Here is a 17,259-nt window from a genome sequence, read left to right as displayed (position 1 = left end):
TTAGCAAAGTACCCAGCACCAACTCCAGGAGCAGAAATAGTAAAATATCTGTGGGATAATAACTACAGAGGGCAGAAACAGTTTCCTCACTTGCACAGCAACAACTAGCAGCAGCAGCCTCGACTCTTCAAGCCTCAACTTTCCCATCCCGAGAGAGCAGAGGTGAAAAGGAGGAGACACAGGATTTCAGCAGAACATGAAAAACAAGGATGCAACCTGCAGTTCAAGCTTCAACAATTTTATTTGTGCATCACTTACATGCAAACACACTTTGGAAACACAAGACTACAAGACACAGGGAGTTGGCAGAAGCCGCACTTTCTCTGAGCACAGCAACAGTTCTCAGCCTTCAGATCTGCTGCAGAAGACCTGGGCAAGAGGCTGAGAACCAGAAAGAGAAGGAGCAGGAATGTGTTTGACATCATAAAGAAAAACTCTCATCAGGCCACACTGGACTATGTGAAGTGCTTAAGGAACAGTAAAGGGCCAGCAACATCCTCCCATTCACTCCTCAGCAGGTAGCTTTTCTGTGACTAGACATCTATCTATCTACTAACTACAGGCCCACCAAAACCAGAGATACAGTGAAACATTTCAGACTCTGAGTTTAAAAATCTCCACAAACAAAAAGTTCCCCCACTCACTCAAGCTGTCTTGTATTGAAGGAAAGAATATGTTGCCCAGTTAGAAGGGTTGCATTGAGAGGAGGGAACAGAGTATGCTAAACATGTAACTGTTCAGAAACATTTAATAGTTTTAGTGAAAAACATTACCTGCAGTTAGAATAATTAGAGAATAATTAGACTTGAATAAGACAGAACCTAAGCAAAGAGTCTTTCTGACCGACTAGATAGCCCAGCAGCCAGATAACCTCAAAATAAAGTGAAAACTGACACCAGTTTCTTTTAAGAGAATGTTGTTGTTTCAGGGATTTTTGTCCTCAGCCTCTGCAATATCCAGCTTGCCTTTTCTTTTGCCAAATTTCATTTAACTACATTTCTTGGAACACCTAAAACACACTTCTGCTTCTGCATGGTGGGGACACCCTCCAGATATTTGTAGATGTTTATTGCTCTAACCCTGCCTGTTAGCCCATGCTTAGTTGAGAAACATCAATTCTCATTTGGATCATCTGTGATGCCTACAGTATCTGTTATTTTCCAATTCCAACATCCAACTAGCTCTCATTTTAGATAGCTACACAGTGTGTTCCCATCCAGAACACCAAACACACATAGCTATCCGTATTTCTAAACTCATTGTATCGTTGGGAAAAAATTTGCCATAATTAAGAGTCTAAAAGAAACATATCCCACTGAGGGCCTTTAAAGTTTATGGCCCATACAGCCTTGTGTCCTGCACTGTGTAATTTGTGAAGTGCTGTGTTAGCAGGACCACAGAAGCCTTATTTGGCATGGATAGACACTCCCCCCACCCTTGCAACTAATTTATAATCTATACAGTATTTTAAGTCCCAGACAGATAACTGTGAAATAACAATGTACATACTGATTATCTCTCCAGTCTAATAATCTGATTTCAGCTGGAACCCGCTGCAATGATGACATTTCACAAGGAAATGGTCGAATGCCTTCTCTTCAATCTTTCTGTACCTCAGAGATCTCGGGAGAGAAGCTCTGCACAGACAGAAAGAACTACAATCTTATTATATGGAATTAAAGAGAATGCACTATGTAATACATGCTGTTTTCAAGCCTTTAATGCTTGAGGAATTATGCTTAATGTCCATGGCCAAATTACAATTTTGCTATAACTATATTCAGTGAAAATTGGTGGGTTTCTTATTACCTGATTAGAAGATATGCTAAAGATATTTTTCCCCCAACAGATTAAATCTCTTCTTTTTTTTTTTTTTTTTTTTTTCTTGCTGATGCAATGGAAGGGTTGGGCTGGCAAAAGTAATGTTTTAAACAAAACCAAAAATCTGGGTCCAAGCTTCACCTGCTGTGATAATGGAGCAGAACACCTGACTAACAGGCTAAGCACTCCACACCTTGTGTATGCTCTTCTGCCGGTACAAACAAGAAAAGGTTTTGGGCCCTAGGCAGAGAAACCAAAATTCAGGTTGGGTTTTCTTAGATTTTCTTAGAGCTTAGTATCGAAAAAACCCACAACCCCAGAACAAAACAAACCCACAAAACAAACAAACAGACAAAAAAAACCCCACAAACAACCAAACAACAACACAGCACCAAACCTAAAACCTATTATTTGTGCCCTTTCAGAGGAAATGTGGCCAGGAAAAGGAAGGGGATTTTTCTTCATTGTGGTTTTATACAGTTTGTGGGGTGCTGAGATGTGAACACAAAGGCTAAGGACCATATGCAGCCTCTAAGCAGCACAGTAACCAGTATCAGAAGGAGACATATTACTCTCAGCAACCCATCTCCTTCCCATGAAAGAACTGGAGGCATCATTTGCGCTCTGTTTCCTTCATCTCCCCGCACCCGCTTACCCACTGAATAGCCTTAACACCTATTGACAAGCAGGCTTGCAATTCTACAGACCAGGAATAATAAAGTGAGGAGAACTTTTTGCAGTCAGGTTGTTGAGTCTGACCTCCACCCAACAGTAATTTAAGACTTGCATTGCCCTGCGGTGGCAAGTGTGTCAATCCAGGGTCTCTTGATGAATAATCACCTTCAGAAATCCGGTGGGGTGGGGTTGGAGGGAGGTTTGAGAAAGAAAAACACTTTTACTTCTAGCCATTTTCCCTGTTTTCTTCTCACAGGCAAAAGCTAGCCAGTGGGGTAACAGAGATCCTCCTCATCTCTGTCCGTCATCTCTCCTCAGAGCTGGAAGGGATTTCTGTCCCAAAAGGACAGAATCTTCATGGATGGTCCCTTGCACACACCAAAAAAAAAAAAACAACAGGTCATTGAAAAAGCAAATATGGAACTTTTGCAGGGAGACGAGGGAAAACCACGAAGCAGAAGCCAAACATACAGGCTTAATACCTCAAAAGTGGTATCATTTTGATACTGCTGACAATCAAAATAGTATTTTATGGTCTGTGTCTGATTTTCCTAGTCAGGTTTTGGGCCCTTGAAACTCTGGCAGTCACCTGTGCATTGCAAATGGTGTTAGGATATCTTCAATAGTAGCACTGCCATCTAACAGCGTCACAGCTATATTTAAATAAAGATCAACACAGGGGAAAGCAAAGGCAAGATACTATCCATCCTAGATCCTCAATAACATTTCATGGATTTATTGTTGTCCTCTCCCTTCCCCCAGGCCAGCCCCATGGCTGTGAGTTCCTCAAATTTAGATGCTTCTGCTGCCTGTACAACGGGGTGGTGATAGTGCACACAAGCCCACATGTTACAAGGACAGGTGCAAAAATTAGTAGAAAGTCAACAAGACATGAATATTTTTGTAAAGCAACTTGTGATGATACAGGTATACACTTCAGTTCAAGGTACAGGCTAATATCAAATAGCAGTTGACAGACAATAACTTGCCTTTAGATGAGCCTGTACCTAAACATGAGTGCAAGTTATGAGTGTGCTACCACTCAATCGTGAAAGCACTAGTGGTAATTTTGGCTATGAGGAACCATAGATACACAACAAGGATCAAAGGGGCGGAGAGCAGAATATCTAGATAAAGAATGAGTTAACCTATTCACATTTAAAATGTGAAGGAGAGTAAGAACATGCAGAGCACAAAGAATTAGGCACATGACCACTTCCTAACAGCAGTGGGAATCCTAATCCATACCTAATATGGATTACATGCTAAAAGACAAAACCAAATGAACCCCTAAGTGTCCAGATAATATTTTGCTTGAATGAAGTGCTGAACTATAAATAGTCTCTGTATAACATCTGCCCACATAAAATCTCCCAGGGGGAAAAAAAAAAAAAAAGAGAAAAAGAAAAAAAGAGAACACATTAACTCTCTAATATGTCATATGAACTTCAGCACTGAAATTGTCCTAGGGGGAAAAGTTTCGTAAGAAATTGACATTTTTCTTTTAAGAGTTTTCTAGGGGCAAAGCAGGCTTCCACACTCTCTTACTCTTCCTACACTGAAAGAAGAGGTTGTAGCTTATATGTAATTTTTTTCCAACAGCAGAAGCTTGTCCAAGGAGACTATACACCTAATGCAGGCCAGAAATTTTTTTTATAATGGCATGAATTTTGACAGACCTACATCTCAAACAATTTGACAATTCTAGAATCCAATTTGATTGGACCTTTTTGTGGGGAAAGCCTCTCAAAGAAGCTTGTCAAGCAGAAGCACTTGGCGAGTTCCAATCACAGACTTACCAAGATCAGACTTTGTTCCTCAAGCCTGGTGAAATGCCCACTTCCTAAACAAACACATTTTCACTGTTCAATGCCATTTTCTGTATTGACTTGATTCACATCACACTGCGTGGGACATTTTAGAAGAGTTATATTGCAGTTAGCATTAGAGATTAGAAAATAATAGAGGGCCCAGTAATAGCATCCTGAAGTAGTAACTGGGAGCCCCACAAGAAGAGGTGGGTTTACTTCTGTCTATTTCTAATGGTCTCAAAGATTCGAACATCTGGTGTATTTTTATCGATCAAAAAAAAAAGTTTTACATGCCCTCCACTCCAACTATCCAAGTGATACTCCCACAGATTTTCCTTTCAATTACACTGCACTTCATGTAACAGCAAAGCAGAAAAAGCCCCAAATATTTCTATTTTCTTCAAAAATAGAAATATTTTCTTGCAAAGCTGCATTTCCATTACTTCCCACAAATTATTTCCTCCAACACCTAGCATTTTTGAAATCCATCTAAAAAGATATTAACGAGATTTTCACACCCACATCAACTTAGCTGCTTTGAAAAATACCACACTTCATATTTTTTTGTCTGCCATGGGAATGAAGAGAAGTGCTGCCCTGTTGCATACGAGCCTCAGCAATTAAGCAAAGGCTCCTTACTGTGTTAGTACAGTTCCTTTCACTCAAAATAATCCAACTGAAGACAAGCACACAAACATGCCATCAACCCTACTAACAAAAGCACCCCCACCAAAAAAAACAAAAACAAAAACAAAAAACAAAACCAAAACACCCCAACCAAACAAACCAGACAAACAGTATTTTCCAAAGCCAGCACTTTTTATGTGTTAAGAAAGCTATTTTCTAGCATTGATATAGAAAATCTGGCAGGTCTGATGTTATACTTGATTAAGAAGGTAAAAGGAAAGCAAGCAAGGGTTTTTGTTAGCCATAGCTTCCAATTCCCCTACTCTAGCTCTCCACTTGTCATTGAAGTTCGTTATTGTGAACACAGAAACACAGGTATGTGTATTGTAAAACTCAGTATTAAACCCTTTATTGAAAAGGACAGAAGGGTTTGTTTAAGAATCAGGAACAGATTACTGATGACATGACAAGTGCCAGTCTAAGCAGAGTGTTTAAGTTAATGCATAGAAAAGAATTACATTTCTATTTCAGTGAAACACTTGAACACGTGCCTATGTTTAAGTGGTGACATAAAAGCTTTGTTGAATAGAGATGAGCCTTCTTGCATCCTGAGGATGAGGCACACACTTAAGTCCTTGTCTGAATCAACATCTACTTGAACAAATATAACCTTCGGATTTCCTCTTACTGTTTGCACATGGAAAACCTGCAAGGACAAACACTAAAATCATACTGAGAGCTGATAAATCCACTCTTCCCACTGTATCAGTGGAATTAACTTCCTTTCCTCTCTGAGCCCATGTTACTATGTACTACTCAAGAAGGGGATACACACACTTCAGGGAACTTCCAGGAAGAAGAGTCGGTGCCACAAGATGTTTCAGAAATTGTCCACAGTTGGATATTGTGCTGATGATATGGCCCAAAAATGAGAAAACAGTTACACTACAAATGAAGGACCCATTTACAGAAATGAGAGTTCCTCATGTACATAGACCGAAATTACTTAGCATTAAAAATCAGTGAATTCAAACTGGAATGTTTTTAAAAAGTCATTAAAGACAATGAGTAGGTATCAGCCAGGTAAAGAACAACAGGGAACGCTGCTTCTCTCCAAGTCCATCACAACTCTGAAGCAAGAGCTCCCAAACATTTACAAATTTATGATCACCATCTAAGATACTAGGTGGCATCTGCTACAGACCACCACTGCACACTGGAGTACAGCACAACCTTCTCCTGTGTGTTAATTATCTGTTGCAAAGAGAAAAAACAATCTGAACCATTCACCTCTAATACCAGACATCTCAGAATATTAGTATTAAAATATTCTGCACTTTATACTTGTTTTAGATAAAGTTTTGATTCACAAATATTCCACATCCAACACATGGTCATTCTACATCAGCCATCACCTGGACAGATGAAGCATTCCCAAAACAAGAGAACGAACTGTTGCTTAGTCAGATGTCACTATCCTGTTGCATACAGACATAGAAGCAAAACTACTCCTCTAAATGTAATGTAACACATCTACTTGTCAGTCAGAAAAACATCAGTCTAGCCATATTAGAGAAGGGAAAAAACAAAAATTATAGTTAAGTTATGATAGTTAAGAACCATTTAAAACAACTAGGAGATGTCCCCAAAAGTCACAATCCATCTGTTATGAATGAAAATAATGTGGACTAAGAAACATCTCTTTTAGAGAGACAAGAAAAATCTGTCAATAAATATACACATTCACACAGAGAGGATGAAGCATTATAACAGTGAATTTGAATTAAAAGCTAGAAAGACCAGAAATTTTATACAGGAAACAATTGACATAAAAACAAGTCTGACTAGCACTCAAAGGTTTTTAAGCACAGCAAGAACACAAATGGATCTTGGTAATATTACATACGGATTACTAGCAAGTTATGTATGATAATATAAAAAAGAGCATAGGTATTAAATACTTTTCTCCTGAATTTTGTGAAGGAAAAGTGGAAAGTATTTTCATCCTCTAAAGATAACAAAACACTTCTGCATCGTCTTCAGTTACTGTTGGAATGTAAATACCAGTTTAACATTTCAAAAATAAAGTCCTCAGGAAAACAAAACAAAAAAGCCAAAAAACCACTTGCAATCATACAAAAGGAGCTGGGTGAGAAGCAACGCGAACCACTAAAGTAGACTTTCGATAGCTTCTGGAGCCCTAAACTGTTCAGCAGTACAAGAAAGTAAAGTAGCAACAGAACAATACTTCACAAAGGCAAATGGGCTGACTAGTTTAACGTGCAATCAGTAGACCTGGCATCAGTCCCAACAAAATAATGAAATGAGTAATTTATGGCACAGTTAGGCATTAAAAGGAATGCAATGTAATCAAAGACAATGAACATGGACTTATGAAATCTAAATCTTGCTTTCAAATGAGCTTTTGCTGATAGGACGGTAAACTTGTTAAGGTAATAGATTTCTGTAAAGTATTAGATTTGACCTTAATTAATGAATTATAATTATGCAAGATCAGCATGGCATGCATTACACAAATTCAAACCTCCCAAAGTAATAGACCTTAAAATGTTTAAAATGTGAAGCCACCATGGAACAGTGGTATTTCTGGAGCTGTGTTCTGAGATTTAAGCTATTTTCCAGATATTAAATTGACAGCTCAGAGGAGGAGAGAAGTATCCCAGATTACAGCCAATAAATTTACAGATTATACACCCCCAAAAAAGGGGCAGTGGACAGCAACCCCAAGCATTTGGATCACCTGGGAAGTTTTAAAACATTCCCTTCCCCCCAAGCACAAGATTATACATCTTCTAAAAATACAGACTTCTGGGCCAGGTACTGGACATAACCACAAAACCTCTGTTTCCAGGTTAGTCACACAGAGCCCTTTCCAGCAGTTCAAGGCATCTAGGTATCCCAGGAAATGTTTTTGTGAAACTTGCAGTGAAGGAAGCCACTGTGGCTAATCAACTGTGAAATACAGAGGAAAGAGCCAAGTCCTCTGTGCTGGTGTAATAAGGACTATAGAAAAGTTCAGATCTGACATCTATTCACAAAAAAAGAAAGCAGCAAAATAAGAGTGTTTAAATAATAGTTTAAAGAATGACTAAAGACCTAGACAACCTGCTTCATACTAAAAAATCAAAGGAGCTCAGGGTATTTAACTGTCAGAGAGAATACTAAAGTTTGTTTCAAGTGTATACCAACGTACACAAGGAATAGCAATTTGATAGAAGGTGGCATTTCAATTTAGCAGACAAAGAAATGAGATCCACAGAATCTTAAAGGTTTGTCTGGCTATCTTCAAGATAGAATGAGGGATGTAGTTAGGGAACAATGAAGATAACGGAACAGATAGTTTGGTTAGCACAGAAAAAAAGAAAAGGTCAGAACATTACTGTGCTCCTATTGCTATTCCTTTTCCTATTGACAGTTCATGCAGTGTGAACAAAAATTAAGTTAGACTGAATCTGTGACAATATGCCATACAGACACATCAGCACATGTGTTATACTCGTAGTTTTTGGGTGGGGAACAAAGTTTGCTGGTTTTTTGTTCTAATGCAACATGCCCATCAAATAAAGTTTTCTAATACAAGTTTTTATAGCCCTTCACAAAATCCAAGCAGCTGATTCAGGCCAAATTTAATCTAACAGCATCCTTTTGCATTTGTGCGATTCTGGTATCATTGCTGTAAAACAGTGAAGTGAAACTGTTTCATACCTACTATTGTCTGTGCAGTCCAGCATTAACCAAGATACCCCGATCTCCCCAGAGTGCTGACTGCCTTGTCAGACTACTGCAATCTTAGCAAGATGGTTTGTTCTTTTGGTAACTGCATGACAAATAATCACAACCTTTAGCTTAACCACTAACAATACAGATATAACAATAGCACTTCCATAATGTATGTACTAAAATAGCTGTCTTATTCCATATGTTGATATTTTGCTGATTTCTTACTATAAAAATCTGTAATCAATAATAATATAAGCAGTATAATACACAGTCACTTTGCTAGTATCTCACAAGACTATGTTAAAACTACTGTGACTGAAAACTAAGAGTTAATTTGACGTTAATCTTCAGTGAAATCAAAATAAATCATTGGTTTCTTTCTATAAATCTTAACACATCGTGAAACATTATTTAAGCTGTAAAAAAGAAAGATTAAAATCTAAGACCTTTAGCAAAACTTGTAGCATTTGCTTTAATTCTGATTTACATTGCACTCCGTAACTTGAGTGTAATGATGAGTCCAGCAGATTTGGGCTTTAATGAGGGCCCTGAGTAATGATGAACAGCTGGCCATCTTAAATCAGGATGTCTGCTGAGAGTGGGCAATTTGAAAAAACATAGGCTATCTATTGCCAACATTTGAGAAGCAATGCCAACAAAACCCTAAGAAGTTAGAGGGAAAAAATACCTTTACTAGTATTTAACCCTCTGATTATCCCAGGTGACTGGAGAGAGTGACCACATTCATTAGACAGCTAAGGAGTCACACGGCATAAAAGTGAAATTTGACTGTTCTTTCACAGCTGCAGTCAGCCAATTTTGGTGAGGGAAATGAAAACTCATAAGTATTTGATCTCCCTTCCCAGGAGAAGGGCTGAAAGCTTTTCATAGCTGTACTACACAGACCACTGAAAGCTACTACAAAATGGCAGCTGTCCACAGGTGAAAGGCATTATCCTCTTGCTGCTGTCTCTTGAGAAAGCAAACCTCTTCAACACACTCTAGTTATTGGTACTAGATGTTATAACTTGCATTATAGAGCTAAGCAATGCATTAGGACAACTTAGTAAAGAAAAACTTTTTCCATTAAATAAGCCTACTGGCTACAGTGCACACTCTCTTAATAACAGGAACAAAGACTAGAATCCAAAAGCCAGAAGGATATAACAATAGCAGACATGCCATCATTTTTTTTTAATGCTACCCCTTTTATATTTTACAATTTTTACGACCATTTGCTATAAGATCCATCACAAATAGCCCAAGAACATCCCAAACTATGATTAACTATCACAGTAAGCTGAGGGAGAACATAACCAAGTTACCCTGTACCTGAAAGTTTATCGCCTCTCTCTTCTCACCGTTTTCTTTCCTAAGCCATTACACATCCCATTAGTTTTGCTAACATTCATCTTCCATCCTGCTTTTATGCTGTCATCTCCTACAATAAATTCAACATTCTTTTCCTTAAATCAATACACCATCTGCTGCAAATCCACAATGATTCAGCCTTGCTCTCTATTTACCCTAATAGCCATTCCTACCTAAGCTCTTGTTAAACACAGGATCCAAATAGAACACACATTATGGCAGAAGGAAACAGTGGCTCCTATATGAAACCTCCTTGATCAGACACAGACGACCTCATGTGTGCTGGTTGCTTGTTCTAATAGTACTGTGTGTGCATCAGGACAGCCAAGAAACAGTGAGTGAAAGGGAAAGCTAGCTTCATGATGATTGGAGGAACTCCCTGTGTAGACTCATGCTAGACCCAAATGTCAGATCCAGCAGGATTACCAGTGTGTCCACTGGCCATTGGACTCATCTTGTAGGCAAGATTCAAGGTCCATCTCACTCTAGCATATGTTATGCTTAAGCCATCAGACCAAGACTGAGTTAGTCAAAGTTTGTAAAATGGCATGCTCTCTCCTCGACAAATGTGTTCTTTGACTTTCTAAGAGACAGTTAAAAGCAAGTTGCACACAACACTGCAATGGAATTTCCATTCTAGCCATTTTACAAGAAAGATACACTTCCCTGAGTAATTGGTAGATGAAAACACAAAAGATACCTTTGGAGACTGAAAACACTGACCCAGCTGCCTCACAGAATTACTAGGAAGACTTGCTGCTTTCACAGGCAAATGAGAAGGCATGGGATACTAGAAGAGATCTTTCACACTCTTCACATCTTTGGAGATACAAACCTGCCACTAAACTCACAGGGAAGTGCCGCTTGCAGCCTCCCAGAAGAAGAGGATTTAAAGTAGACTGCAGTCATTTTCTTCAGTAAGGGTTTATAGAGCACAGAGTTGTCTAAAGTGGTTGGTGTAAAATGGCAGTCAAAACTTACTGACTAGATTTCATCCTACCAACTGTTAATTACTATCTATACCTGACCCCCTATGACAGCATAAAGGAAATGAAGGTGTACCAAGGATGGCATTTGGGCTGAGGTGCTTCACGTGCAGCTAGAGCAGAAAAACAGTAGTGTGAACATTAATGTATTTCTCAATAAAATGTTGTATTTCAGTGGAGGGCTACTAAGATGATTAGCGTTCTGGAGCAACCGAAGTCTTACGAAGAAAGGCTGAGAGACCTGGGTCTCTTTAGCGTGGAGAAGACAAGACCGAGGGGGGGCTTTATCAACACTTATAAATATCTAAAGGGCGGGTGTCAAGAGGATGGGGCCAGGCTCTTCTCAGTGGTGCTCAGCAAAGAGACAAGGGGCACAAACTGGAACACAGAAGTCCCATCTCAACATGAAGAGGAACTTCTCTCTGAGGGTGACAGAGCGCTGGAACAGGCTGCCCAGCAAGGCTGTGGAGTCACCTTCTCTGGAGATATTCAAAACCCGTCTGGACACATTCCTGTGTCTAGGCTAACCTGCTTTGGTGGGGCAGTTGGACTAGATGATCTCCAGAGGTCCCTTCCAACTCCTACCATTCTGTGATTCTGTGATTTGCAGCTTTGGTTTTAATATTTCATATTATGAGACCACACTTCGTTTTCTCATGCTCGTTCCCTCTCTTAGCAAAGGTACAGAATTCCATACAGTACTTAAATCAATTACACTTCCAAATGAAGAATGTTGAGCTACTTGGCAAATTGCATTGCTTTTAAACCATGTATATTAAGAACGCAAACAAGCGATTTTTGCAATATTTCATAGAAAAAACTCTACAATGCTTCTGCTGAGCTGTTTGTGTTTTGTGTCCTGCCAGTTGCATAGCACTTGTCTCCATTCACAGGCAGTTCTGTTGTGCTTGTTTTCTTTAAGTTACAGCCTCACAGTTAGGGATCAGAGTGCCTGCATTACTTGTATGGCATTTCTTGGAAGGACACCTAAATACTGCACTAGGGGAACATGCAGTTTGAACGTGTCTCCTGGAGAAGCAGTATTTCCTCTGAAGTGACTTGAGACAGATGAAATAAAGAGTTAAAATATGGGACACAGCTGCTACAGCTGTGAATAACTATCCATTTTCACCTCATAAGCTTTTGCATGGAGAAAACTAGTTGTTGCAAGTACAGTGTCTTCAGTGCAATTTAGTCACCAGTTGGCACTTAATTTGATCCTCCATTTAATTTGATCAAGACCTCTGTAACTAAATCATCTGGTGCTTAAAAATGCAATTTCCACTCCTAAATTTTTCTGCTTTAGTTAGGATAAATTGCTGCTGGTAAATTGATTCTTGGCTATAGATAGCTGCTATTTAATTAATGGTGATGAGCATAAAGAAATGCTTATAAATAAATGAAAAAGGACATAACCCAAATAAGAAAAAAGTTGATCGAAGAAAACTTGTGCAACAGTTAAAGACAGCTGCAAATTTAAAGAATATTTTTATAAATACTGTCACAATAGCACTTAGGGCTCATTGTTTCTCTCCTCTTACTACTTGTATACTACAAGGTTGTAATTTACTTCCAAAGAGTTCTTGTTAAGTAATATTGTGCCCATTTCACAGGTGGGCAAATGCATACCGATTAAGACTTTGTACATGATTATGTGTGATACATCTGCACCACATCTGGGAACAGAACCACTTCCTTGAGTCTCTGTTCAGGAAAATTGACACAGGACCAGACTGCCTCCTCACAGGCCATATAAGCTACAGCATAGACCCCCAACATCCATAATACAAGAAACCACAGATTTCAGTAAGGGGGGAAAAAAAGATTAATATTAAAGAGGAAGGCTGACGTTATATAGTTGAATGCAAGGAACACTTTTTACCTTTCAACTTCATTCCTACAAGGACTTTGCTTTTCATTCTATGAGTTCAAATATTTGTCTCACACAGATTTGGCAGAGTTCCATCTTGATTTTCTGGCAACAATATGGGAAATTCATTTGGCTAATGCAGAAAGCCCTTGCTAGATGACCAAAGAGACGAACATAGCAGACAATGGATAATGCCCTTGGTAGCCAAAGAAAACAGATAAAATGCTCTGTAGCATATCAAATTCCAGGGCTCAAACTTTTGTAGTATAACTCGGCATCCCAACTCACCTTTTAGTAGAGCCAGATACACAATGTATTGAGACCCTGAATGATCCATCATCACTGCACAATATCTTGGTGAAGATGCTGTAAGTAAGAATACAAGCATGGCAGATACTGACACATATCAAGCATGGGAAACACTGATATCCAGCCTTCCCAAGGATCAAGAGCTTTTGATTCTGCCCTGTTCCACCACCACTCCCCCACCATAAGACATTATGTTTGAGGTTCTTTTCTCCAGCCACATAAAGTCACTCGTATTCCTCTTCCACCCTGCACATATTCTTCCTTGCCTAATTTTAATTTTTCAGGTCAGTGACTGTACTGTAAGTTGTCCAATAATATTATTTTCATTAATCCATCCCATGCTAGTCTATTCTGAGGGAAGCTTGTGTCAGCAGCAGATCTCTGTAGCTCAGGTAATTTTCTGCCTTTTAAAATAAATCAGGGCACTGACAACTCCTCTGTTTTGAAAGACACAATGAGTTACAGCATCTGTTATTTTTTCCCCCCTAGTCAGGATCTTTCCAAAAAAAGCTCACTACAACTTTTCTACACCATCTTCCAATCCCTTCCTTCACTTCTGTATTTCAATAAGCAAATGTACAGGAGGAGAATGCTAATAAGCACCTGAGGCAGAGAGGGGGTTAATGAGACATGTAGCCAAGGGTTCTTATTAGGTGTGAAGCCATCTTATTAGAGGATGATGTGGATTATGAGAGTAAAGTGAAGCACTGCACAGCAGCACCTCTGACTTTCACAGAATCCCATTCCAGTCATCATAAAAAAAAGAAATGTAGATCTAATTAGTTACTACTACACAAGAGGTATACCCATTGCAACCTGTCATGGACAATTTCAGTCAGGATTTGTGGTTCAAGTATAACATGGTTTTAATTGTTCATGATGCAGAGCACTTTATGTTGACTGCAACTCTGCTACAAATAACATCTACTTGACAGAGAAAGAAAGACACACAGCTACAAAGCAAAGCTGCACACTTAAACCACTGTGTATTTCCACTGTCAGCCATGGAAAGAGGATTGTCTCATTAAGGCACAAAAGAGAGGGACAGAAATTTGAGACTGCCTTTTTGCCCCAGCCCAGCAGGATGCATCATTACAGATTATCGGATGTAGTGGACAGAACTAGGAGGGTGGCAGCACCCAGGCAAGATTGACACCAGCAGAAGTAGCCCTCACTTGAGTCAAATGATGGAGGAACAGATTTTGTCCCTCCCCCACATGGCTGTGTGACTTGCTCCATCACCATATGACTACATTCAAATTATCTCAACCTAAGCATTAAGTATTTTAAAATAATTATTAAGTGTCTGTCACCTCACATAGACTTCAAGACGGAATAATACCACAGCTGAATACAGTATTTCACGTGGCTCATGAGAAGAGGATATTTTAACTTTGAGGAGATTTTGTTATTATTTTTAAGTTCTGTGTTTTACAATACATGCAGCATTTGCCATACCCTCAGCTACTGTATTTATTATAAAACCCTATATGTTATAATCAATGAAATAAAATTCAGACATCACCTTGGTACCTAAGAAAAATTAAGATGTGCATTAAGTTAAGCAACTGTCCTATCTGACTCTACCCGGATGTCTCTTCATTTAATTAATGAAGCAATACAAAAGAATACTATCTGAAGCAGTGTGTGTATTTGTACTTATATAAGCAAAGGCAGCACTCAGTTTGGAAGTTAACACTTTTCTATCATCTCAAAAGGGCTTTTCATCAGCACAACTAAGAATACACACTTCCTGTAAATAATAAATCAAAGCACTCTTACCCTCAGTCGTTTCAAAGATGATCATTTTAGATAGAAAGCTATGTCGGAGCATGAGCAACACACTTGAACTAGTTAAAAATACACTGTTAAACAGAGGCTGGGAAAGACTTTGGGAAGCAGCAGGGGAGAAGGAAAAGAGCACCAGCTAACTCAGGTGAGAGATGAAGATGAGTTCAGTAGCATACTAGAGAAGCAGAAAAAGATTCTCGTCTTTGTCTGGATTCCCAGTGGGTGCTCAGTGTCTCATGTGCAGCCCCATGACTGACTGATTATAGCAGCCTTTCACTGATCAATGTATAGGCAGTCTCACCTCACTGTCCTCCTGAAGAAGCAGAAGGGAAACACATTTCTGCATAAGTCTACCTAAAGAATAGATTACTAACCTCCCTTCATTCTAAATAAATTTTGCCCCCAAAAGATTTTAAGCATGGGTTTTTTAAAAATTACATAACTGTAGTACAAGCTGAGCATGAGCTAGACTAGTTATCATATGCTAAACAAAAATCTATACTATTTTTTTTTAATATTTTTTTTTAAAGTGGAAAATCAGTCTCAAAGGCCATACCAAGAAGATTACAGCACTGTTAGGAGTCTGTATCCAGTCCTTCCTTGTTCATGCTCCAACCACCAGACTAAACTATTTCTCACATGGACAGATGGACCGTAGAATAAAGAAAAAGGAGGGAAAAAACTAACTAGACATAGAAGATGTGAACAGAGAGCCTGTCGCTTACTGAATTACCATAGAGCTTGTTATTGCTGCTGTGTTATGTTCAGTTGTTTCAATAATTTAACAGCAGCTCAAATAGGGTTGTCAGCTCCAGCCAAAACATATCAGATTGAACAAGTAAATAGAAGGCAAGCGTAGTCAGATAGACAAGCTGATAGATATGATTTACTAATAACATCATTAGTAGGAAATGTATTGCTGCTATTATTATTACTACTACTATCATCAAAACACCCCAAAGTCCCAAAACATAACAATCATGCTACCCTGATGCAGTTTTGGCAAGCCTTGATTCACACAAAATCACTCATAAAACTCTACTGCTACACATGGAACCAAAAATAAACACTGACAGCAACAAACTCAAGATCATAGTAGATGAATAAAGTTATACAATCACTACCAAAAAATAATAATAAAAAAAAAACCAACAAAAAAACCCAAAAAATGCAATTGCAATTGTACAAGCTGCCTTTTACTCATAGAGCCAGAAATTATTTACGATTTTGAAAAGAATTTAGCCACTTAATTCGAAACAAGTAAAATGGGGTAGGATGATTCTAGCAGGATTTGTTCACTATTCATGAGCAGCTTCTAATCTGGATTTAGAATTTAGCATGTAGAAGTGCCACTTTTCACAGTAAACTGCAGATTTAACAGTATTACACTTTGTTAATTCTGCAGACAGAGCTTTAATAGGACTTTTCAGCTCACACATTTAAGTTAAGTCTGTTCTCCACAACTGAGCAGTAATGGCAAAGCAAAAAAGCCCCCCCCCCCCCCAAAAAAAATCTTTTAAGAAGCAGGTGAACTTACTGTTCAGCCTGACACAAATAACAGCAAATTTTCATTTCTTCTTCTACAAATTCTTTGCATCAGAACACTGTCTCCACCTATTTGTACACTAGTAATACTTAGATTTCACATACACACACACACCCTACTTCATTTATTTTTTTTTCTCTAGATTCCATTCTTCTACTACCTTAGTTTAGCTTTATTTAGAATCATTCAGCCTTCAATTCAACCATCAACTCACCACCACCACCACACCTGCCCAAAAAACCTAACTAAACTGAATGGAGGAGACCTAAAAATCATTGTTCTGGAGAGCTTTCTGGGGAGTGGGGTAGGGAAGAAGTGTGGATGCATTAATTATTTCTCTCATTGAAATGCGTTTCTGGAATCTCAGAGCATTCAGCTGAATTCTGCTTGATCCACATGCAAAGTCTCACCAAACCTGGGTACCGAATATCAGTGAAAAGGCAAAGGATAGAAATTTCTCTGAAATGCCAGTCTTACCAACGAATTTATAAAGACACAGAAGACTTACCCTTGGTGGACAACGATCAAGTTTGTGAATGTTTAAACAAGCCAGATGTGCACAAGTCCGAGGGACTTGATGGGATGTACCCATGAGTGCTGAGGCAGCTGGCCAACAACATTTGAGACTAAATCAAATTATCTCTGGAAGGTGGTGGGAAATGGGGAAGGTTCCCAAGAACTGGGGGAAGGCAAGTGTCACTCCTATGGGCA

Source organism: Leptosomus discolor, chromosome 2 (genome assembly GCF_034619465.1).
Source record: "Leptosomus discolor isolate bLepDis1 chromosome 2, bLepDis1.hap2, whole genome shotgun sequence".
NCBI lineage: Eukaryota > Metazoa > Chordata > Aves > Leptosomiformes > Leptosomidae > Leptosomus > Leptosomus discolor.
Note: the sequence above shows the minus strand (reverse complement) of the source record.